This window comes from Antechinus flavipes, chromosome 2 (genome assembly GCF_016432865.1).
Source record: "Antechinus flavipes isolate AdamAnt ecotype Samford, QLD, Australia chromosome 2, AdamAnt_v2, whole genome shotgun sequence".
In the NCBI taxonomy this organism is placed as follows: domain Eukaryota; kingdom Metazoa; phylum Chordata; class Mammalia; order Dasyuromorphia; family Dasyuridae; genus Antechinus; species Antechinus flavipes.
Window position 1 is genome coordinate 574,927,570 of NC_067399.1, and position 27,460 is coordinate 574,955,029.

Here is a 27,460-nt window from a genome sequence, read left to right on the forward strand (position 1 = left end):
ATTGGTGCCCTTGGGAACATTTTCAGTGGGGCAGTTACAAAAGGTTGTATAAAGTGTGGCAAATGAGTGTCTCTCAGAAATAGTAGTTGAACAACAGAAAAGAGATTGAGTAGTAGAAGCAAGAGAAAGTAGGATCTGAATTCAAGATTGGATATGGAGGGAAATGAATTGAGAGGCTAGAAGAAGATCAAAGGACCAAGGATCATGATAAGGTGAAAGCTGAAATATAAATGCAAAAGATAAAAGGTCTAAGCAATAAGGAAGCAAGGTAGAATTATATTTTCAGTAGAAGTGGAAAATTATCATGTTTTTTAAAGCTTATGATTGTTATTAATAAGAAGATTGACAATAATGATGATGGTTTGAAAATAAGCTCAACATTATGGTTATAAAATTATTATGAGAAACTATTGTAAGAGAATTCTCCTCCAGATCTAATGCTTTGTGTCTCATGGCAGATACTACCAAGTATGTACCAGCTTAATGCCTGGAACATAGTAAATGCTTACTAGTCTCTATTTTTCCCTCTTGAATTAGTTCATGTCTACCCAGATTTTTCTGAAACCATTCTGCTCATAATTTTTTTACTTCTATTTTTTAAATTTTTTTCCAATAACATATACATTTTGACATTTTTTTGAGTTCCAAATTTTCTCCATTCTTCCATCTTCTCCTCCTTCATTGAGAAGGCAATAGATTTCATAAAGATTAAATATTTATAGTAATGCAAAGCATACTTCTAACCATTTGCAAAAGAAAATAGACCCAAAAATATACAAATAATAAAATTGGGTATTTTGTTGTTATTGTATTTAAGTATGTTTGATCTGCATTCAGCTTTCATCTGTTCTTTTTCTGGAGGTGATTTTTTTCATCATAAGTCATTTGAAATTGTCTTAGATCATTGCATTGCTGAGAATGGTTAAATCATCAATATTTCATTAATGTACAATACTACTGTTCCTATGAATAAGGTTTTGTTTCTGCTCACTTCCCTTTGCATCAGTTCACTTAAGTTTTTCCAAGTTTTTCTGAAAGCATTCTTGTTATTTTTATAGCACAATAGTATTCTATAAGTCATATGTCACAACTTTCCCCAACTGTTGAGTATCACCTCGATTTCAAATTTTTTGCTATCACAAAAAGATCTGCCAAAATATTTTTTTACAAATAGGTTCTTTTACTTTTTAAAAAGTCCCTTTGGAATACAAACTTAATAGTTTAATAAACCTTTGGGCACAGTTCCAAATTGCTCTCCAGAATGGTTGGGCCAGTTCAGACACCACCAATCATATATTAGTGGTGTCCCAATTGTTCTACTTTCTCTGAAAAATTTGTCATTTTCTATTTCTCCCATGTTTTTCTTTATTTTTCTGATAGGTATGTGGTTTTCAATATGAGTTGTTTTAATTTGCATTTCTTTAATAGTGACTTCAATCATTTTTATATGACTAAAGATAGGTTTGGTTTTTTTTCCCTAAAAATTCCTTGTTCATCTCCTTTGACAATTTAAACAACTGGAAATGATAAATATTCTTATAAATTAGATACTGTTTTCTTTGTATTTGACAAGTGAAGATTTTATCAGAGAAACTTGTGGTAAATAAAAATGTTCCCCATTTTCTGCTTTCCTTCTAACTTTGGTTGCATTGAATTTATTTGCACAAGAATGTTTTAATTTAATGAAATCAAAAATATCTATTTTATTTCCATAATATCTTCTATCTTTTGTTTGATCATAAGTTTTTTTTATCCATAGATAAGATATTCTCTGATCCCCCAATTTGCTTATGATATCATCCTTATGTTTGAATCATGTACCCATTTCAACCTTTTCTGGTTTTATAGTGGTAGTCTATTTCTGTCACACTGCTTTCCAATTTTCCAAGGAATTTTTGTCACATGGTGAGTTGTTCCAAAAACTTAGATCTTCAGGTTTAAGAAGCACTAGATATTGTGATCATTTACTACTTTATACTGTATGTCTAATCTATTCAACTGAGGCATCACTCTATTTTCTAGCCCATTTTTCTAATACCACTAGATTATGTGGATTTACATTTTTTTTTATTGATTCCCTTGATATATTCTTAAACTTTTGTTATGATTTTTTTCTAGCTCTACAAAATTATTTTTTGTAGCTTTGTTGGTATGATACTGTATAATGTTCTCTGTTTTAGTTCTCCTGGGATTTCTAGAAGCAGACTTCATTTCAGTTCAGTAATCACCACAAGTGTAGCCATTTACTTTCTTTCCTTTATTATCTCTTTCAAAGTCTTATCTTCTTTCCTGGGTCCCAGTTAGCTTTCTTAGAGGCCTAAGCTCCTGCCACCAGTCCTTTGTGTTCTCTGCCTCTGCCAGCTTTTTGAAGTCCTCCTCAATGTGTCTTGGTTTCTCTGGGGGAGGCAGGAGGACCACCACCATAGTCTCTGTCTTCCAGTTCTGCATTCTGGCTGAGTTTGTCTGAGCTTATATGCTCTCTTATCATGGGTATGAATCTTGTGGAACTATATTAAGTACTAAGTACATATACTGAACTAGAGAACTGTTAAGCCCCATGCTAAACAACCATTGTCTCTATCAATTCCATTTAGTACCTTGTTTCAAGTTCTGACCCATAACAGTACTGAATAAGTATAAGTAGAGAAAGAATTGTCATTTTTATTATTTTGGCTCAATCTACCAATGCTCAGCTGATATTTTTTCTAATCATTAATAACCACCTTTATCTATGTGAAAAGTGTTTTATTATTATGGTTGTAAAGTTCCTGGATTTATCTTGGCAGGTAGACTACCAAATATTTTATATTGTCTACAATGGGTTTAAAAGGGATGGACTTTCTTGGTCATATAAAGAAATGCTGGTAATTTATTTAATATTCTGCAACTTTGCTAAAGTTGTTAATTATTTGAATGATATTTTTTAGTTTACTAAGATTCTCCAAATATATCTTCATATCATCTGCCAAGAGTGGTAGTTTTTATTTCCTCATTAGTTCTTCTAATTCCTTCAATTTCCTTTTATTCTGTTGATATAGCTAGCATTTCTATATAGCATGTCAGTTCTGATAATGGGCATTCTTATTTGACCATTAATCTTATTGAGAAAAATTCTGGCTTATTCCCATTATAGATAATGCTTACTTATGGTTTTAGATAGATGCTGATTATAATTTTAGAGAAAGTTCCATTTATTCCTATGCATTCCAATATTTTTAGTTGAAATGAGTGTCATATTTAGACAAAAACATTTTCTTAATCTTTTGAGATAATATGATTTTTGTTGGTTTTGTTAAAGATAAGGTCAATTGTGCTTGTGTTTTTTTCTAATATTGAACTAATCCTGCATTCTTGATATAAATCCCACTTACTCATAGTGTATAATCTTTGTGCTATATTGCTGTAATCTCCTTGTTAGTATGATATTGAATTCTCCTTGCTAGTATGATATTGAAATTCATTAAGGAAATTGGTCTGTAGTTTTCTTTTTCTGTTTTTATTCTTCCTGGGTTAGGTATGAGAATATATTTGTGTCCTAAAAAGAATTTGGTAGGACTCCTTTGCCTATTTTTCCAAAGAGTTTATATAGTATTGGAATTAATTATTCTTTAAATGTTAGGTAGAATTGATTTATAAATCCATCTGATTGATGAGAAATTCTTTCTTAGGGAACTCATTCATGGCTTGTTCAATTTCTTTTTCTAAAAAATTATTTTTATTTAAGTAAGGTTTATTACTTAAGGGTTATTTAAGTGTGCTATTCCCTCCTCTTAATCTGAGCAATTTATATTTTTGTAAACATTGATCCCTTTCACTTAGATTGTTAAATTTACTGGCATATAATTAGACAAAATAGTTCCTAATTGCTTTAATTTCATCTTTATTGGTGACATACTTATCCTTTTCACTTTTGATATTAATAATTTGGTTTACTTCTATCCTTTTTTAATCAAATTAACTAATGGTATATCTTTTTTAAGACTTTTTGAAAAATAAAACGAGCTTTTAGTTTAATTTATTAGTTCAATGTTGGTTTGTTTTTGTTTGCTTTCCTTCAGTTGTATTGATTTCTCCTTTGATTTTTAGGATTTCCAATTTGGTGTTTAATTGAGGCTTTTTTTAATTTGTTCTTTTTTAAAATTTAAAATTTTCTTTCTTGGCTACATGCCCAATTCATTGATTTGTTCTTTCTCTGTTCTACTGATGTAAATATTTAGAAATGTTTCCTCCTTTGTATTGTTTTGACTGCATCTTACAAATGTTAATATGTTGTCTCATTGTTATCATTCTCTTGAATGAAATTATTATTGATTGTTTTCATGATTTGTTCTTTGACTCAGTCATTCCTTAGGATTAAATTATTTAGTTCCCAATTAATTTTTAATCTATATACATTCCTTTCTATTTTTTGTCATTTTTCTTCAGGGATCTATTATATCTAATTTTTCTAAAACTTTATTTATCTCCTTTAACTTCTTTCTTATTTATTTTCTGTATGTAAAGAGGGAAAAGTTGAAATATCCCATCAGTATATCCATATCTTAATAATCAGCTTATGCCTTTACAGAAACTGGAGTAAAGGCATCAAATACATGGTCTATAATACTCCCAAGTGTGATCCAACTCACATTAAAATATAATTTCAAAGATCACCAAAAAAAGATTTGTTTCAATCTGACATGGAGGGAGGCAAGCTAAGTGTAAGCAGCCCAAGCACAGACGCCAGTGCAGGCAGCACAGACCCAGGATGCTGAGGGTTCTATGGGTAGAGAATATATAGCAGTGTTGGCTATTCTGCTCTGGTTGCAAGTCAGTAGATCAGCAGAGAAGTTATAAAACACCCAACACAAACACAAAAGGTAGTGAATCCAGAATTGCCAGAATATCATGGGACCTGGCCATAGAGACCCAGCATCAGGAGTGGGAATGAGTCAACACTAACTTGCTTGTAGAGGAAGATGATGTGGCTTGTAGAGGAAGTTGCTACCACTAGAAGAAGCTTGGACAACCTCCCTTGTCCTAAAAACAGATCTGAACTTTTAAAAAAATGAATAAAAAAGCAAAAAGAACTCTGACCATAGATAGTTTTCATGAGGAAATAGAAGAACACATTTCAAACCCTGAGGAGACTAAAAGCAGATCGTCTCCAGATGATATAACTGTTCCCCATCACACAAGACTCTCCTAGAAGAAATTTAAAAGTATCTTAAAAGAGAGCTGAAAGAAAAATGGCAAAAAGAAATGAAAACTTTGCAAGAGGGTTTGGAAAAGGCAACCAGAAATTATCTGAAGAAAATTCACGACTTCCAGTTAAGATGGCTGAGAGGAGGCTCACAGCTGCATAAGCTCCACGCTTTCTCTCACTATCCATTTCATTACAAGCCTCTGAATCAATGCTTGACTGAAAAAAACCCACAAATAGTTACCAAGAGAAGCCATCCTTGAGATCCGCCAAGAAAGGTCTGTCTTTACTGGAGGGCTGGGGCGGTTTTAGATCGGGCGCAGGCGGCGGGCAGCGGCAGTGAGGGCACAGGAGCAGACTGGAGAGGGGGTGGAGAGTGATCGTAGCCGTCTCTGCGGGGAGAGCTTCGCTACAGGTTTGGATACTTTACTCCAGCAGCAAGTCAGCAGCCCAGCAGAGAAGCTAAAAACACCGGGGCTGAAGAATACAACCCCAAACAGCTGGAGTCTCTCAGGACCTGGCCGCCCCCCCTTCCCCCCCCCTCAGTGACTCAGCATGCTCTGGGATCTCAGAGCGCAGGCGCAGCACAGTCCTGATAGTGCCTCACTGCTGCCCCCTGCAGTCTGTAGAGGAAGCTCGATAACACACCCAGCCCCCCCCCCCCCCAAGAAAGACTCCAGTTTTTTCTGTTTTTCTTTGGTAGTTTGTCTCTGATTAATAGACAGAATGAGCAAGAAGCTGAAGAGGACTTTAACCCTTGACAGCTTCTATACAGATAGAGAGCAGACTCTAAATCCTGAGGAGACTAAAAACAGGCAGTCCCCAGGTGAATCCCAAAGGAGGAGATCGTCGGTTCCTCAGCACAGATGAACCTCATAGAAGTGATTAAAAAGGCTCTCACAAGGGAGCTAGAAGAAAAATGGGAAAGCAGAGTGAGGCTTGGCAAAAGGAGAGGGAAGCTTGGGAAAAGGAGAGGGAGGCTTGGCAAAAGAGCCTGGAGAAAGTTAAAGAGAGAGTGGATAAAGAAGTAAAATCCTTGAAAAATAGGATTAGTGAACTGGAAACAGAAAACAGCTCTCTAAAAAACAAAATTGGCGAAATGGAAAAAAATTCCACAGAACAAAAGAACTCAATTGGACAATTAGAAAAAGATTTTAAAAAAGTGAGTGAAGAGAATACTTCACTGAAAATCAGAATTGAACAAGTGGAATTGAATGACTCGAGGAGACAAGAAGAATCAGTCAAGCAAATCCAAAAAAATCAAACAATGGAGAAAAATGTGAAATACCTTCTGGGGAAGACAACAGACCTGGAAAACAGATCCAGGAGAGACAATCTGAGAATCATTGGACTCCCAGAAAAACATGATGAAAAAAAGAGCCTGGACACTGTCTTCCAGGAAATTATCAAAGAGAACTGCCCAGAAGTCATAGGAACAGAGGAAAAAATAAACATTGAAAGGATTCATCGATCACCCACTGAAAGGAATCCTAAAATCAAAACACCAAGGAATATAGTGGCCAAATGCCAGAACCCTCAGATGAAAGAAAAAATATTGCAAGCGGCTAGAAAAACCCAATTCAAGTATCAAGGAGCCACAATAAGGATCACCCAGAATCTGGCAGCATCCACATTAAAAGATCGAAGGGCCTGGAATATGATATTCCGAAAGGCTAAGGAACTTGGTATGCAACCAAAAATAACTTACCCAGCGAGAATGAGCATCTTTTTCCAGGGAAGAAGATGGACATTCAACGAAGTAAGCGAATTTCATCTATTTCTGATGAAAAAACCAGAACTTAACAAAAAGTTTGATCTACAAATATAGAACTCAAGAGAAATCTAAAAATGTAAAGATTAATCTTGGGAACTATATTTTGACTATATAGATGTATAAAGAATACATGTATACCTTGTTCTAGAAATTGATGTGGAAAGGACATTGTACCAGAAAAAGGGTAAAGTGGGGGTAGTACATCTCATGAAGAGGCATAGGAAACCTATTATATCTGAGAGAAAGAATGGAGGGGGATGAATATAGTGGGTATCTTACTGCCTTCAGAATTGGCTTTAAGTGAAAAATCTTAAGACATATTCAATCTATGGTGAAACTTCTCCCATCTCATTGAAAAGTGAGAAGGGAAAAGTGGAAAGGGAAGGAATAAGCTAAGCGGAAGGGAATACGGGAACTGGGAGGGAAAGGGGTAAGATAGGGGGAGGAACTCTAAGGCGGGGGAGGGATACTAAAAAGGGAGGGCTGTGAGAAGCAAGGGGTGCTCACAAGCTTAATACTTGGAAGGGGGGAAAGGGGAAAGAAGGGAGGAAAGCATAAACCGGGGTTAACAAGATGGCAAGTAATACAGAATTGGTCATTCTAACCATAAACGTGAACGGGGTAAACTCCCCCATAAAGAGGAAGCGGTTAGCAGAATGGATTAAAAGCCAGAATCCTACAATATGTTGTTTACAGGAAACACACCTGAAGCGGGGAGATACATGCAGGTTAAAGGTAAAAGGTTGGAGCAAAATCTACTATGCTTCAGGTGAAGTCAAAAAAGCAGGGGTAACCATCCTGATCTCAGATCAAGCTAAAGCAAAAATTGACCTAATTAAAAGAGATAAGGAAGGACACTATATCTTGCTAAAGGGTAGCATGGATAATGAAGCACTATCTATATTAAACATATATGCACCAAGTGGGGTAGCATCTAAATTCTTAAAAGAGAAACTAAGAGAGCTGCAAGAAGAAATAGACAGTAAAACTATAATAGTGGGAGATCTTAACCTTGCACTCTCAGAATTAGATAAATCAAACCACAAAATAAATAAGAAAGAAGTCAAAGAGGTAAATAGAATACTAGAAAAGTTAGATATGATAGATCTCTGGAGAAAATGTAATGGAGACAGAAAGGAATACACTTTCTTTTCAGCAGTTCATGGAACCTATACAAAAATTGACCATATATTAGGACATAAAAACCTCAAACTCAAATGTAGTAAGGCAGAAATAGTAAATGCATCCTTTTCAGACCACGATGCAATGAAAATTACATTCAACAAAAAAGCAGGGGGAAGTAGACCAAAAAATATTGGAAACTAAATAATCTCATACTAAAGAATGATTGGGTGAAACAGCAAATCATAGACATAATTAATAACTTCACCCAAGAAAACGATAATAATGAGACATCATACCAAAATGTATGGGATGCAGCCAAAGCGGTAATAAGGGGAAATTTCATATCTCTAGAGGCCTATTTGTATAAAATAGAGAAAGAGAAGGTCAATGAATTGGGTTTGCAATTAAAAATGCTAGAAAAGGAACAAATTAAAAACCCCCAGTCAAACACTAAACTTGAAATTCTAAAAGTAAAAGGTGAGATCAATAAAATTGAAAGTAAAAAAACTATTGAATTGATTAATAAAACTAAGAGTTGGTTCTATGAAAAAACCAACAAAATAGACAAACCCTTAGTAAATCTGATTAAAAAAAGGAAAGAGGAAAATCAAATTGTTAGTCTTAAAAATGAAAAGGGAGAACTCACCACTAACGAAGAGGAAATTAGAGCAATAATTAGGAGTTACTTTGCCCAACTTTATGCCAATAAATTCGACAACTTAAATGAAATAGAAAAATACCTCCAAAAATACAGCTTGCCCAAACTAACAGAGGAAGAAGTAAATATCCTAAACAGTCCCATCTCAGAAAAAGAAATAGAACAAACTATCAATCAACTCCCTAAGAAAAAATCCCCAGGACCAGATGGATTTACATGTGAATTCTACCAAACATTTAAAGAACAATTAACTCCAATGTTATATAAACTATTTGAAAAAATAGGGATTGAAGGAGTCCTACCAAACTCCTTTTATGACACAGATATGGTACTGATACCTAAACCAGGTAGGCTGAAAACAGAGAAAGAAAATTATAGACCAATCTCCCTAATGAATATTGATGCTAAAATCTTAAATAAAATATTAGCAAAAAGATTACAGAAAATTGTCACCAGGATAATACACTATGACCAAGTAGGATTTATACCAGGAATGCAGGGCTGGTTCAATATTAGGAAAACTATTAGCATAATTGACTATATCAATAACCAAACAAACAAAAACCACATGATCATCTCAATAGATGCAGAAAAAGCATTTGATAAAATCCAACATCCATTCCTAATAAAAACACTTGAGAGCATAGGAATAAATGGACTTTTCCTTAAAATAGTCAGGAGCATATATTTAAAACCATCAGTAAGCATCATATGCAATGGGGAAAAACTGGAACCTTTCCCAGTAAGATCTGGAGTGAAGCAAGGTTGCCCACTATCACCATTACTATTTAATATCGTATTAGAAACACTAGCCTTGGCAATAAGAGTCGAGAAAGATATAAAAGGAATTAGAATAGGCAATGAGGAAACCAAACTATCACTCTTTGATATGATGGTATACCTAGAGAACCCCAGAGATTCTACGAAAAAGCTATTGGAAATAATTCATAATTTTAGCAAAGTAGCTGGCTACAAAATAAATCCCCATAAATCCTCAGCATTTTTATACATCACCAACAAAACCCAACAGCAAGAGATACAAAGAGAAATTCCATTCAGAATAACTGTTGATACCATAAAATATTTGGGAATCTATCTACCAAAGGAAAGTCAGGAATTATATGAGCAAAATTATAAAAAAGTCTCCACACAAATAAAGTCAGACTTAAATAATTGGAAAAATATTAAGTGCTCTTGGATCGGCCGAGCGAACATAATAAAGATGACAATACTCCCTAAACTAATCTATTTATTTAGTGCTATACCAATCAGACTTCCAAGAAAATATTTTATTGATCTAGAAAAAATAACAACAAAATTCATATGGAACAATAAAAAGTCGAGAATCTCAAGGGAATTAATGAAAAAAAAATCAAATGAAGGTGGCCTAGCTGTACCTGATCTAAAATTATATTATAAAGCAGCAGTCACCAAAACCATTTGGTATTGGCTAAGAAATAGATTAGTGGATCAGTGGAAAAGGCTAGGCTCACAAGACAGAATAGTCAATTATAGCAATCTAGTGTTTGACAAACCCAAAGCCCCTAACTTCTGGGAAAAGAATTCATTATTTGATAAAAACTGCTGGGATAATTGGAAATTAGTATGGCAGAAATTAGGCATGGACCCACACTTAACACCATATACCAAGATAAGATCAAAATGGGTCTATGACCTAGGCATAAAGAACGAGATTATAAATAAATTAGAGGAACATAGAATAGTTTATCTCTCAGACTTGTGGAGGAGAAAGAAATTTGTGACCAAAGATGAACTAGAGACCATTACTGATCACAGAATAGAAAATTTCGATTACATCAAATTAAAAAGCCTTTGTACAAATAAAACTAATGCAAACAAGATTAGAAGGGAAGCAACAAACTGGGAAAACATTTTCACAGTTAAAGGTTCTGATAAAGGCCTCATTTCCAAAATATATAGAGAACTGACTCAAATTTATAAGAAATCAAGCCATTCTCCAATTGATAAATGGTCAAAGGATATGAACAGACAATTTTCAGAGGATGAGATTGTAACTATTACCACTCATATGAAAGAGTGTTCCAAATCATTATTGATCAGAGAAATGCAAATTAAGACAATTCTGAGATACCACTACACACCTGTCAGATTGGCTAAGATGACAGGAAAAAATAATGATGAATGTTGGAGGGGATGCGGGAAAACTGGGATACTAATGCATTGTTGGTGGAGTTGTGAACGAATCCAACCATTCTGGAGAGCAATCTGGAATTATGCCCAAAAAATTATCAAATTGTGCATACCCTTTGATCCAGCAGTGTTTCTATTGGGCTTATATCCCAAAGAAATACTAAAGAAGGGAAAGGGACCTGTATGTGCCAAAATGTTTGTAGCAGCCCTGTTTGTAGTGGCTAGAAACTGGAAAATGAATGGATGCCCATCAATTGGAGAATGGCTGGGTAAATTGTGGTATATGAATGTTATGGAATATTATTGTTCTGTAAGAAATGACCAGCAGGATGAATACAGAGAGGACTGGCGAGACTTACATGAGCTGATGCTAAGTGAAATGAGCAGAACCAGGAGATCATTATACACTTCGACAACGATATTGTATGAGGACATATTTTGATGGAAGTGGATTTCTTTGACAAAGAGACCTGAGTTTCAATTGATAAATGACGGACAAAAGCAGCTACACCCAAAGAAAGAACACTGGGAAACGACTGTAAACTATCTGCATTTTTGTTTTTCTTCCCGGATTATTTATACCTTCTGAATCCAATTCTCCCTACGCAACAAGAGAACTGTTCGGTTCTGCAAACATATATTGTATCTAGGATATACTGCAACATATCCAACATATAAAGGACTGCTTGCCATCTAGGGGAGGGGGTGGAGGGAGGGAGGGAAAAAAAATCGGAACAGAAACGAGTGTCAATTTAATGTAATTATTAAATAAAAAATTAAAAAAAAAAGAAAATATCGAACTTTGGGGGTGGAGGCAAGATGGCAGAGAGGACACAAGTTTCTTTCTGACTTTCTTTCACAACCTTCACACTAATTACCAAATCCAGCCTCTGAATTAGCTCTGGACTGGCAGAACCCATGAATATTGGGAGTGTAACAAATTACCAGAAGAAGATAATTTCAAAGATCACCAAAAAAAGATTTGTTTCAATCTGACATGGAGGGAGGCAAGCTAAGTGTAAGCAGCCCAAGCACAGACGCCAGTGCAGGCAGCACAGACCCAGGATGCTGAGGGTTCTATGGGTAGAGAATATATAGCAGTGTTGGCTATTCTGCTCTGGTTGCAAGTCAGTTGATCAGCAGAGACGTTATAAAACACCCAACACAAACACAAAAGGTAGTGAATCCAGAAATGCCAGAATATCATGGGACCTGGCCATAGAGACCCAGCATCAGGAGTGGGAATGAGTCAACACTAACTTGCTTGTAGAGGAAGATGGTGTGGCTTGTAGAGGAAGTTGCTACCACTAGAAGAAGCTTGGACAACCTCCCTTGTCCTAAAAACAGATCTGAACTTTTAAAAAAATGAATAAAAAAGCAAAAAGAACTCTGACCATAGATAGTTTTCATGGGGAAATAGAAGAACACATTTCAAACCCTGAGGAGACTAAAAGCAGATCGTCTCCAGATGATATAACTGTTCCCCATCACACAAGACTCTCCTAGAAGAAATTTAAAAGTATCTTTAAAAAGAGCTGAAAGAAAAATGGCAAAAAGAAATGAAAACTTTGCAAGAGGGTTTGGAAAAGGCAACCAGAAATTATCTGAAGAAAATTCACAATTAGTGAAATGGAAAAAGCATGTAACTAATTAAAAAATAGATGTGATAAAATGAAAAAAGAAAACAACTCCAAGAAAAATGGAATATTTTAAATGGAAAAAAAAAAACTCCAAGAAAAAAAAAAAAAGAATTTGTGAAATAGAAAAAGAAAACAACTCCATAAAAAGCAGAATTTGTGAAATAGAAAAAAAAAATCCATAGAATAAAACAACTCATTTAAAAATTCAACTGGACACATACATAAAAAAGTAAAAAGTAAATGAAAAAAAAATAATTCACTAAAATCAGAACTGAACAAATGAAAATGAATGACTAAATGAAACATCAAGAATCAGTCAAGCAAATCCAAAAAAATCAAACAATGGAGAAAAATGTGAAAAAGAAGTTAACAGCTTGGAAAAGGAAGCACAAAAATATGCTGATGAAAACAATTCCTTAATGAAAAAGAAATATACTGAAGAATTCCTTGAAAAAATAGAATTGGCTAGATGGGAAAAAATACACTCAACAAAACAAGTCCTTTAAAAGTAGAACTGGGCAAATGGAAAAAGAGGTAAGAAAGCTAACTGAGAAAAAAAAAAGAAAACAACTCCAAGAAAAATGGAATATTTTAAATGGAAAAAAAAAAAAAAAAGAAAATATCGAACTTTGGGGGTGGAGGCAAGATGGCAGAGAGGACACAAGTTTCTTTCTGACTTTCTTTCACAACCTTCACACTAATTACCAAATCCAGCCTCTGAATTAGCTCTGGACTGGCAGAACCCATGAATATTGGGAGTGTAACAAATTACCAGAAGAAGATAATTTCAAAGATCACCAAAAAAAGATTTGTTTCAATCTGACATGGAGGGAGGCAAGCTAAGTGTAAGCAGCCCAAGCACAGACGCCAGTGCAGGCAGCACAGACCCAGGATGCTGAGGGTTCTATGGGTAGAGAATATATAGCAGTGTTGGCTATTCTGCTCTGGTTGCAAGTCAGTTGATCAGCAGAGACGTTATAAAACACCCAACACAAACACAAAAGGTAGTGAATCCAGAAATGCCAGAATATCATGGGACCTGGCCATAGAGACCCAGCATCAGGAGTGGGAATGAGTCAACACTAACTTGCTTGTAGAGGAAGATGGTGTGGCTTGTAGAGGAAGTTGCTACCACTAGAAGAAGCTTGGACAACCTCCCTTGTCCTAAAAACAGATCTGAACTTTTAAAAAAATGAATAAAAAAGCAAAAAGAACTCTGACCATAGATAGTTTTCATGGGGAAATAGAAGAACACATTTCAAACCCTGAGGAGACTAAAAGCAGATCGTCTCCAGATGATATAACTGTTCCCCATCACACAAGACTCTCCTAGAAGAAATTTAAAAGTATCTTTAAAAAGAGCTGAAAGAAAAATGGCAAAAAGAAATGAAAACTTTGCAAGAGGGTTTGGAAAAGGCAACCAGAAATTATCTGAAGAAAATTCACAATTAGTGAAATGGAAAAAGCATGTAACTAATTAAAAAATAGATGTGATAAAATGAAAAAAGAAAACAACTCCAAGAAAAATGGAATATTTTAAATGGAAAAAAAAAAAACTCCAAGAAAAAAAAAAAGAATTTGTGAAATAGAAAAAGAAAACAACTCCATAAAAAGCAGAATTTGTGAAATAGAAAAAAAAAATCCATAGAATAAAACAACTCATTTAAAAATTCAACTGGACACATACATAAAAAAGTAAAAAGTAAATGAAAAAAAAATAATTCACTAAAATCAGAACTGAACAAATGAAAATGAATGACTAAATGAAACATCAAGAATCAGTCAAGAAAAACAAAAAAAAAAAGAAAACAAAATAGAAAAACATGTAAAATACCTACTTGGGATAATAACAGCACTGGGAAATAGATCTAGGAAAGACAATCTAAAGATTATTGGACTCCCTGGAAACCATGATAAAAAAAATGAGCCTAAACACTATTTTTCAGGAAATCATCAAAAAGAACTGCCAAGATGTCATAGAATCAGAAGGTAAAATAGCCATTGAAAGAATTTGCCAAATGCCTCCTGAAAGAGACCCCAAAATTAAAACTCAAAGGAATATTGTGGTTAAATTTCAAAACTATTGCACCAAGAAAAAAATTTAAGAAGCCAGAAAAAAATGCTTCAAATACTGAGGAGCCACAATAAGGATTACCCAGGACCAAGCAGCTTCCACCTTAAAGGATCAAAGGGCCTGGAATCTAATATTCCAAAAGGCAAAAGAACTTGGAATTCAGCCAAGAATAAACTACCCTGCTAAAATGAGCATTTCCTTTCGGGGAAGAAGATGGACATTTAACAAAACAGGTCAATTCCATTTATTTCTGATAAGACCAGAGCTAAACAAAAAAAATTGACCTCCAAATATAAAAGTCAAGGGAACGTACAATGGAAAAAACAAAAAACAAAAAAAAAAAAAAACAAAACAAAAAAAAAAAAAAAAACTCTTGAGAACTATATTTCTGTTATGGGTATACATAGAGAGTGCACATATAATTTGATTTTACTGTTATAATATCAAAAATAAACTAGAGGTGGAAAAGGGGATTGTACTGGGAAAAGGGGGAAAGTGGAGGTAAAATGAGGGAAATTACAATTCAGGAAGAGATAAAGAGAAACTATTATAATTAAGGGAAAGAAGGGAGGGGAATGAACATCATCTGAATCTTATTTTCATCAGACTTGGCTCAAAGATAAAATATTAGACATATTTGGTATCACTGAGAAACTTCTCCCTTATAGAAAAGTGGGAGGGGAAAGGCAAAAATGGAAGTGGTAGGCTCAATACAAAGGAAAACAGAAATTGTAGGAGAAAGGTATAAGAAAGGGGGAAGGTCTCTAAAGAGGGAAGACTACTTGAGGCAAGTGGTGCTCATAAGCAAAATACTGGGGAGTAGGGAAAGAGGAAAAGGAAAGAGAAAAGCATAACTTGGGGTAAATAAGAAGGCAGGAAATACAAAATTGGTAGTTTTAATTGTGGGTTAACTGTGAATGGGGTGAACTCTCCCATAAAGCAGAAGCAGATAGCAGACTGGATTAAAAGCCAGAACCTTACAATATGTTGTTTACAAGAAATGCATTTAAATCAGAGAAATACATACAGAATAAAGGTAAAAGGCTGGGGCAGAATCTATTATGCTTCAGATGAAGTAAAAAAAAAAAAAAAAAAAAAAAGCAGGAGTAGCCATCCTGATCTCAGATCAAGCAAAAGCAATAATTGATCTAATTAAAAGAGATAAGGAAGGACACTATATCTTCTTAAAGAGGACCATAGAAATGAAGCAATATCAATACTAAACATATATACACCAAGTGGTATAGCATGGAAATTCCTAAAAGAAGAGTTGAGAGAGCTACAAGAAGAAATGGACAGCAAAACTATAATAATAGGAAATTTCAAACTTACTCTCTCAGAACTAGATAAATCAAACCATAAAATAAATAAGAAGTTAAGGCAGTAAATAGAATACTCAGAAAGTTAGGTATGATAGATCTTTGGAGAAAATTGAATGGATACAGAAAGGTGTACACATTCTTCCAAATAGTTCGTGGAACTTTTAAAAAAAATTGACCACATATGAGAACAAACACCTCAAAATCAAATTCAGGAAAGCAGAAATATTAACTGCATTTTTTTCCAGATCACATTGCAATGAAAATTACATTCAATAAAAGGCCATTGGAAAATAGACTAAAAAGTAACTGTAAACTAAATAATCTCATCCTAAAGAATGAATGAATGAAACAGCAAATCATAAATGCAATTAATAATTTCATTCAAGAGAATCACAATAACAAGACAACATTCCAAAATTTGTGGCATGCAGCCAGAGCAATAATAAGGGGAGATTTTATATCTCTAGAAACTTACTTGCATAAAATAGAGAAAGAGAAGATTAATGAATTGGGATTGCAACTAAAAAAGCTAGAAAAATAACAAATTTAAAACCCTCAATCAAATACCAAACTGTACATTCTAAAAATAAAAGGAGAGATTAATAAAGTTGAAAGTAAAAAAAAAAAACTATTGATTAATAAATAAAACCAAAAGTTGGTTGTATGAAAAAAACAACAAAATAGATAAACTTTTAATTAATTTGATTAGAAAAAGGAAAGAGGAAAATCAAATTATTAGTCTCAAAAATGAAAAAGGGAGAACTTTCCATCAATGAAGAGGAAATTAGAGAAATAATTATTTTGCCCAACTTTATGCTAAAAAAATTGACAACCTATGTGAAGTGGAGGAATACCTACAAAAATATAGACTGCCCAAAATTAATAGAAGAGGAAATAAATATTCCAATTTTAGAAAAAGAATTAGAACAAGCTTTTAACCAACTGCTTAAGAAAAAATCTCCAGGGCCATATGTATTTACATGGGAATTTGATCAAACATTTAAAGGACAATTAATTCCAAAATGATTTAAAGTATTGGAAAAAAATGGGGAAAGGACTCCTACTAAATTCCTTTTATGACACAGACACAGTACTGATATCTAAGCCAAATAAGATGGAAACAGAAAAAGAAAATTATAGACCAAATTCCCTAATGAATATTGATGCAGAAATCTTAAATAACTTATTAGCAAGGAGATCACAAAAAGTCATCCCCAGGATAATATACCATGACCAAGTAGGATGTATACTAGAAACGCAGGGCTGGTTCAATATTAGAAAAACCATTAGTGTAATTGATTATATCAATAACCAAATTAACAAAAACTATGTAATTATCTCAATAGGTGCAGAAAAACATTTGACAAAATCCAACACCCATTCCTACTAAAAACAAAAGAAAATACAGGAATAAATGGACTTTTCCTTAAAATAGTTAGTAGCATCTATTTAAAACCATCAGCAAGTATCATATGAAATGGGGATACACTGGACCCATTCCCAATATGATTGGGGTTGAAATAAAGTTGCCCACTATCACCATTACTATTCAATATTATATTAGAAATGCTATCTTTGGCAATAAGAAAAGAAAAATAGATTAAAGGAATTAGAATAGGTAATAAGGACACCAAATTATCACTCTTTGTAGATGATATGATGTTATACTTACAGAACCCTAAAGAATCAACTAAAAAACTATTAGAAATAATCCACAACTCTAGGAAAGTTGCAGGACACAAAATAAAGTGAAATGAGCAGAACCAGGAGATCATAATACATGGCAACAACAAGACTATTCAAAAATCAATTCTGATGGACATAGCTCTCCTCAACAATGGGATGATTCAAACCAATTTCAATTATTCAGTGATGAAGAGAGCCATCCACACCCAGAGAGAGGACTGTGGGAATTGAGTGCGGACCACAACATAGCATTTTCACTCTTTCTGTTGTTCTTTGCTTGCATTTTGTTTTCTTTCCCAGTTTTTTTTTTCCTTCTTCATCCGATTTTTCTTGTGCGGCAAGATAACTGTATAAATATGTATGCATGGTATTAGGTATAACATATTTTAACATATTTAACATGTATTGGACTACCTGCCATCTAGAGGAGGGGGTGGAGGAAAGAGGGGAATAATTTGGAACAGATAGTTTTGCAAGGGTCAATGTTGAAAAATTATCCATGCACATGTTTTGTAAATTAAAACCTTTAATTAAAAAAAAGAATTTCAAGGGAATTAATGAAAAAAGCAAATGAAGTTGGCCTAGCTGTACCAGATCTAAAACTATATTATAAAGCAGCAGTCATCAAAATCATTTGGTACTAGTTAAGAAATAGAGTAGCTGTTAAGTAGAATAAGTTACTTTCACAAGAAAAAATAGTCAATGAATACAGTGTTCTAGTGTTTGACAACTCCGAACTCCAGATTTGGGGGTAAGAATTCACTATTTGACAAAAACTGCTGGCATAAACTAGATATTGACCCACATATAACACTGTATCCTAAGATAAGATCGAATTGGATTCATGATCTAGACATAAAGGGAGATATTATAAACAAATTAGAACATAGCATAGTTTACCTCTCAGATCTGTGGAGAAGGAAGGAATTTATGACCAAAGGAAAACTAAAGATCATTATTGATCACAAAATAGATAATTTTGATTTTATTAATTTAAAAAGGTTTTGTACAAACAAAAGCAATGCAGACAAGATTAGAAGGGAAGCAATAAACTGGGAAAACATCTTTACATTCAAAGGTTCTGATAACATATCTAAAATATATAGAGAATTGACTCAAATTTATAAGAATTCAAGCCATTCTCCAATTGATAAATTATCAAAAGATATGAGCAGACAATTTTCAGAAGAAACAAAAACTATTAATAGTCATATGAAAAAGTGCTCCAAATCACTAGTGATTAGAGAAATGCTAATTAAAACGACTCTGAGATATCACTACATACCTGACAGTTTGGCTAAGATGACAGGAAAACAGGAAAAGATAATGATGAATGTTGGAGGGGATGTGGAAAAACTAGGACTCTGATACATTGCTGGTGGAATGGTGAACAGATCCAACCATTCTGGAGAACAATTTGGAACTAAGCTCAAAAAGATATCAAATTGTGCAAATTCATTGACTCAGCAGTGTTCCTACTGGGCTTATATCCCAAAGAGATCTTAAAGAAAGGAAAGGGATCCACATGTGCAAAAATGTTTGTGGCAGCCCTTTTTGTAGTGGTAAGAACCTGGAAACTGAATGGATGCCCATCAATTGGAGAATGACTGAATAAGTTATAGTATATGAAAGTTATGGAATATTATTGTTCTGTAACAAAGAACAACTGGATGATTTCAGAGAGACCTGGAGAGACTTACATGAACTGATGCTAAGTGAAATGAGCAGGACCAGGAGATCATTATACATGGCAACAACCAGTTTATACAATGATCAATTCTGATGGACGTGGCTTTCTTTGACAATGAGATGATTCAAATCTTTTCAAGTTGTTCAGTGATGAAGAGAGCCATCTACACCAAAGAGGACCATGGGAATTGATGGGAATGGATAACAACATAGTATTTTCACTCTTTTTTGTTGATGTTTGCTTGCATTTTGTCTTCTTTCTCTGTTTTTTCCTTCTTGATCCAATTTTTCTTGTGCAGAAAGATAAATGTATAAATATGTATACATATATTGGATTTAGCATATATTTTAACATAATTAACATGTATTGGACGACGTGCCATCTGGAGGGTTAGGGAAAGAAGGGGAAAATTTGGAACAGAAAGTTTTGCAAGTGTCAATGTTGAGAAATTACCCATGTATATATTTTGTAAATAAAAAGCTTTAATACAATAAAAAAGAAAGCTAAATGAAGAAAATAATTCATTAAAAATTGGAATTGGACAAGTAAAAGCAAATGTCTCAATGGACATCAAGAATCAGTCAAACAATTTTTAAATGAAAAATAGAAGAAAATATAAAATATCTTATTGGAAAAATAACTGATCTGAAAAATGGATCTAGGGGAGATAATTTAAGAATTATTGCCTCTACCTGAAACTCATGATCAAATATATATATATATATATACGTATAAAGATCTCAGACAACATATTCCATGAAATCATCAAAGGAAAATACCCAGATTTCCTAGAACCGGGAGTAAAATAATCATTGAAAAAAAATCTACTGGTCATCTGAAAGAGACCCCAAAATGAAAAGTCCAAGGAATATTATAGTTAAATTCTAGAATTATCAGATCAAGGAAAAAATACTGCAAGCAGCCAGAAAGAAACAATTCAAATATTGAGGAGTCACAATCAGATTACCCAGGATTTAGCAGTTTCTACATTAAAGGCTCAGGGACCTGGAATATGATATTTTAAAAGGCAAAGAAGCTTGGACTATAACCAGAAATCAACTACCCAGCAAAATTGAGCATAATATTTCAGAGGAAAGATGGCCATTCAATAAAATAGGGGATTTTCAATCATTTCTGATGAAAAGACCAGAACTGAAAAGAAAATTTGATCTTCAAATGCAAGACTCAAGAGAAATACAAAAGCTGAACTGAAAAGAAAAAAAAATGTTATTTAAAGGTTAAACTTTTTACATGCCAACACAGGAAAATGATACTTGTAACTTTTGAGAACTGTATTTTTGTTAGGGCAGTTAGAAGGAGTATTCAGAGACAGAGGGAATGGGTATAAATTGACTTTGATGTAATGATAAAAAATAATTTAAGTGGTGGACAAAAAAGATTGTCCTGGGAGAAGAGGAAAGGGGAGGTTAAATGGGATAAATTATATCATATGAAGAGGAATAAAAAAAAAAACTTTTTTCAGTAGAGAGAAAGAAGGGAGGAGGTTAAACATTGTTTGAACCTTAAGCTCATTGGATTTGGGTCAAAGCAGGAATAACATACACACTTTGTTGGATTTGTTTGGAGGAGGAAGGAGAGGAGAAGGAGAAGGAGAAGAAGAAAGGAGGAGGAGGAGGAGAAAAAGAAGAAAAAAAGAAGGAGAAAGAGGAGGAGGAAAAGGAGGAGAAGAAGAAGAGGAAGAGGAGGAGGAGGAGGAGGAGGAAGAGGAGGAGGAGGAGGAGGAGAAAAAGAAGAAAAAAAGAAGGAAGAGGAGGAAGAGGAGGAGGAGGAGGAGGAGGAGGAGAGAAGAAGAAGAAGAAGAAGAAGAAGAAGAAGAAGAAGAAGAAGAAGAAGAAGAAGAAGAAGAAGAAGAAGAAGAAGAAGAAGAAGAAGAAGAAGAAGAAGATTTATATAGTGGCAATTATGTATTAGGCACTATGTTAAGTGCTTTACATATATTATCTCATTTGATCCTCATAACAACCCTGACAGATAAGTTCTCTTATTATCCCCATTTTATAGATGAAGAAACTGAGGAAAACATAAGTTAAGTCACTTGCCCAGGATCAAAAACTAATAAGTTCCTGAAACCTGAATTGAACTCAAGTGTTTCTATCTCAAGATATGGTCTGGATTAGCTGACCATTTAAGTTCCCTACACCTCTGAGATTCTAGGATTCTTTGATCCCAGCTACTAGGACTCATGTTCTATACCTTATCTCCCTCACATTTTCCAGGTTTTTTTCCCTAAATTTGATCTGCAGTGAAGACTGTGAGCCAGAAAGAGGGACTTCCTATGCTAACAGTTCTTACATTCAACTGGGGCATACCTGTCAGATGGCCTGGTTGTCTTATAACTGCTGACACTTGGGTACCCCAGCAAAACATCATATCTTCTCTTTTCAATGTACTTCAATAGAGGTATGCATGTTAAAATAATACAAAAGCTAATACAACTCTCTCATTTTGTAAAAAGTGACATAAAAACACAGAGATGACTTCCATAAAGTCACATGACTAGCTGGTACCAGAACCAGCTCTAGAATCTGACTACTAATCTAGGATTTTGTATCATGCCTGAATTAGAAGGGGGAAAAAATCTGGCTAAGTAAAAGCAATTTTGCATTTAATTTGGAAACTTGGTTGTTCATATAATATAGTAGATGTATGTCTCAGACTTAATTGGTATCATATTTTTTTCAGAGCAGCAATCAATAAAGTCAGTGGGGGAGTAGTAGAAAATGAGGATGGAGCCAGAGTTTGGGGAATAAATAGAGAAACTGGGGTGGAGCATAGATAGGCAAGGTGGAGAGGAATTTGAAGAATCTTAAAAAAGGAAGGAATGCATATTATATCTTCAGTGAAAACTCCTTCACAATCAAGGTCAAAATAAATATGGGAAGGATTAAAGCATCATAATAACAAGCAAGAGGAAGCAAAGAGAGAGTGTAATCAGCTGCAAGGATCTGATTGAGTATGAAAACAGGTTTGTCTCATTTGCCAAGGGCCAAGAATTTCCTGGAAAGGCAGATGTAGTTTACATGAACCGTTTGGTCAAAGATTCTAAATGTTTAAAATCTGCCTCATACTTAGAGTTTGGCTCCCCACTTACCACAAAACAACTCCTGCCAACTCAGATAAATAAAGTTAATTTTGAAAATATATATGTGATTGTGTATGTATACATAGATACACATATGTATATCTGAATATACATGTATATATGAAAATGAAAAATCATGTATTGAAACAAATTTTTAAAGGCTACTTTTGAAATGTGTCCCTCAAAATAATAATATTTTAAAGTCAAGCAAGATGTTTTGCTTTTAAACAACTGGTCTTTAGGGATGACCACATACCACAACCAGACTCCTTCCCAGTACGACTCATAAATGTTGCATAAACAGCACATGATTCTCCAGTTATAGAGTCCAGATAAACATGTGATTATTACATGCAAATAAGAGTCAAATCCAAAGAAAGAAGAGGGATACGGAATGGCTTATAAAATCAAAAACAACATCAATTCAAGCACTTGAGATTCAATCTGATCTTCAAAGTCATCTAGAATCTGGACCAACATTACATAAGTAGGTTGGCCTATCTAGTCAGCCTTATTTGCTACTATCCACCAAGACATACAGGATAGCCAGGTGGTGCCATAGTGCAAAGAGCACCAGGCCTGGAGTTAGGAACTCATCTTCCTGAGTTCAAATCTAACCTCAGATACTTCCTCAAATCCTGGGCAAATCACTTTCCTATATGGCCTCATTTTTCTCATCTGTAAAATGAGCTGGAGAAGAAAATGACAAACCATGTTGGGACTTCTACCAAGAAAACTCTAAATGGGGCTATGAAAATTCAGAAACAAATGAAAATGACTGAGCAACAATCCACAGAATTCCTTCTCCATTTAGTCTGCCTCTTTATTATTCCTGATACACACTATATTCATAGGGATAGTTAGATGGTGTAGTGAATAGAACTCTGGCCCTGGAGTCAGAAGGACTTGAATTCAAATCCAGTCTCAGACACTTACTAGTTGTATGACATGGGGCTAATCCCTTAACCCAATTTGCCTCAGTTTCCTCATCTATAAAATGAACTGAAGAAGGAAATGGCAAAAAACTCCAGCATCTCTGCCAAGAAAATGCCAAATAGGATCTTAAAGAGTTAGACATGACAGAATAACCATATTTATCCCCATTATATCACTGTTCAAGCTCATGTGGAATATGTTCCCTTTCCCCCATGCCTATCTAAAATTGAACTAACTTCCAAGTCCCAGTTCTAGTCTACCCTTCCAAGAAGCCTTTTCCTACAGCACTAATCTATAATGAAATTTTCTATTCATGAATTGATTCCTATTGCACTTATCACCTGTTCTGTACCATTTAGTACTTTATAACTTTTGTGGTAATATGAATATGAATAAGAGGTAAGATATAGGTGAACAGATGTCATGACAACATTATGAACATACATTTTTAAAATATATATTTACAATATTCATCTTTAAAATTATGAGGTCTGAATTATCTTTCTCCCATTAGTTCCCCCCTTACTGAGAAGGAAAGCAATTAGATACCCCTTGTGAAGTCATGCAAAATATAGTTCTATATTAGCCATATTGTTAAAAAAGAAAGGAAAATAAAGTGGAAAAGTATGTTTCAATAGTCACTCATAATTATGAATAAACATTCTGATCAATGGAGAAAATTTGTAAAAGGGGTGAGAAGATCAATGTGGTAAGAGAGGGCAGATGTAAAGTAGAACTAAGTAGTGAGAAATTGATTGACAACACTCACTGACAAAATTGGAATTTCTAAAATCTTTCACCTATTTTTGCTGATAATATAAAGGTGTCAATGTAACAAAAAGCTTTCAGATCTCTAATTGTATGAATAATATGAAAAGTGACAGAAAACTCTGTGAAAGACAATGCTAGAATGTTGTCTCTATTCTGTGCAAAAGACCAGATATGGAGCACAGTTTTAACATTTGAACTTTGTAATCAGATTTGAAATTGTGAGAGGCATTAGTTGTGTCTTACACTATTCTTGTGAATATGGTGTGTTCTAGATAACAGTACAATTATTTAGATTTTGAGTCATTTGATTAACTCAAATAATTGTGATCAATGGATCAGTACAATGTCTTAGGAAGTCTTTAGTGAGTTGTTCCAAGGAGCAACCTGAATCTGTGAGATATAGAGAGACAGATATACATATTATCATTAATTGTTAAAGATAATGATGGCATTCTTATCAAATTTTCAGATATTTTCAATTCCTACCACAAAGCTGGTAGGAACAGCAAAATTATCTGAATGATCATCAAGGCCCATCAAAAATATTCAGGTGTAACTAGACATTAATGTGGGTAGTTACATGGAGCAGTGAATAGAGCACTAAATCAGGAATCAAGGAAGGCCCATCTTTCTGAATTCAAATCTGGCCTCAGGCTTACTAGCTTGGTGATGCTGAGGAATTAACTGGTTCCCATTTGCCTCAGTTTTTTTACTAAGAAAACCCCCAGATAGATTCACAAAGAGTTTAACATGACTGAAATGACATAATAATAATAATAATAATAATAATAATAATAATAATAATAATAAAACATGACACTAAGCTTGATAAAGAGAAAAATTGAAAGGGGCATGAAAGTTATATCCAAGTATTTGAAGGGAGGAGAGATGAGTTTTGTTATGCTTGGCTCCCACAAGCCCATTAGAAATGCAGAATGGGAGCAGTACAGTGATGGACTTAGGACTGATACAGGAGGCAGTGAGTTCCCTGTCTCTGTAGGTCTTCAAACAATAGTGGGATGACTGCTTGTTATGTTGCAGAAAGGATCCCTATTTAGGTATGAGTCAGACAAAAAGACCTGTGAAGTCCCTTCTAAATCTGAGATTCCATGAATCTGGGTCATCTTGTGTAACTTCCTTTTCAATGCAGAAATTTCTTTAACAATATACCTCATAGATAATGATCTGCCTTTGAACAAACAGTGACAAGAAATTCACTTCTTCCCAAGGCAACACATTTCATTACTGGACAGTTTTAATTGACAAACAGTTCTTCTCATGTATATTTATACATAGAGATGCTTAATAAATGGTTGTTGAATTTTAATTTTTTTTTTGAGTTGAAGGATACCTCCTTTTAATTCCCAATAAAGGATAACAAGTGTTGGCTTCTTAAGTTACACAAAATGAATCTGCTCTTTCTTCTACAAAACACTCCTTTAAATCGTTGCTGCCCCTTAATCTTCTCTGTTTCAAGATGAATACATTCATTTCTTTCTATTGCTTTTATATTCTTCTTTCATCATAATCTTCTGAGGACTAAGCATTGTTATTTATCCTTCAATCTCAAAAAGGATCATAACATTAGAGAGGTGATGCCATAATGAACAAGTGAACTGGATTTAAGTGAGGGCAGGCTAGGCATAGTTATCTGCCTCACTTTCCCCTCCAGAGACATCTGGGTCCATTTGCCAGATATAGATGGACAACTGGAGATGGTCTTGGATGCAATGGGAGACCTTATCCTTTTTAAACTAAGGTCTTCAATAGGTCTCAGATTGACTGAGGCCACACCCATTCAATGATTAAAGCTAAGTAAAAATTGAGGCAAAGAATGGTCTCTTTCATCTAGTCCCCCAAAAAATTCTAAATAAATAAATAAAATCTGATAGGGGAATACCATCCAAGCAAAAATCATTTTTGATTGCTATGCATGTTCACTCTGAGTCAAACAGGATCCAAAAAAATGAACAATTGGGACTTGGCCTGGGACCTATTTTGGCCAAACAATGAGAGTTAGGGTGGTTTTGATTTAAGGCATGGTCATTAAGAAAGAAATGTAAGGAGGAACAGAACAGAGATGGCAGAGAGGAGACACGCCTTTTACTAAGTTCTCCCTGGTATCCCTCAAATCAACACCAAATCAAGCTTCTAAACTGATTTTGGAGTGAGAAAACCCACAAATGTTTGGAATGTAACAAATTTCCAGCAGAAGATATTTTGGAAGAAGTTCAGAAAAGGTCTATTTCAATTGGGCATGGAGGGAGGAGCCAAGCTCAGGCAAGTGCAGGGATCTAGAATGGTGTAGTGTCCTGTGAGCTGGAAGAAATAATTGGTTCAGATTAGCTTCAAGAACCTAAATACAAAAGACAAATAGTGAGCCTCTAATCCCCAGAATAATGCTAGATCTGTCCACACTCACCCAACACTGGAAGTTAGTCAGCACTGACAGAGCAGCCACTGTTGCCTGTAGAGGAAGCTTGGACAATCTCCTCATTGCCCTAGAAGCAGAACTCAACCCTTTAAAAAAAAAAAAAAAAAAAAAAAACCCTCTGATCATAGATAGATTTTTATGGAGAAAGAGAAGAACAGATTTCAAACTGTGAGGACACAAAGAGCAAATCATCTCCAGATGAAACCCTAAAGGGTAATATGAATTGGTCTCTATCTCACAGGGTTTTCTTGGAAGAATTCAAAAAGGATCTTAAAAGAGAATTAGAAGAAAAATGGGGAAAGGAAATGTGAACTTTGCAAGAGGGTTTGGAAAAGGAACCATAGAAATTATCTGAAGAAAACTGCTGTAAAATAGACTTAGTAAAATGGAAAAAACAAATAATTCCTTAGGGAAAAAAACTTGACAAAATGGTAAAAGCATATAACTCCTTACAAAATAGATTTGACAAAATGGAAAAAGACAACAACTCCTTGAAAAACAGAATTTGTAAAGTGAAAAAAAAAATTTTCATTGAACAAAACAACTCATTTAAAAATTCAATTAGCCAAATACAAAAGGAGTTAAAAATGTAACTGAAGAAAATAATTCACTAAAAATTATAACTAAATAAATGTAAATGCATGACTCAATGAAACATCAAGAATCAGTCAAACGGACTTCCGGTTAAGATGGCGGAGAGGAGGCTCACAGCTGCATAAGCTCCACGCTTTCTCTCACTATCCACTTCATTACAAGCCTCTGAATCAATGCTTGACTGAAAAAAACCCACATATAGTTACCAAGAGAAGCCATCCTTGAGATCCGCCAAGAAAGGTCTGTCTTTACTGGAGGGCTGGGGCAGTTTTAGATCGGGCGCAGGCTGAGGGCAGCGG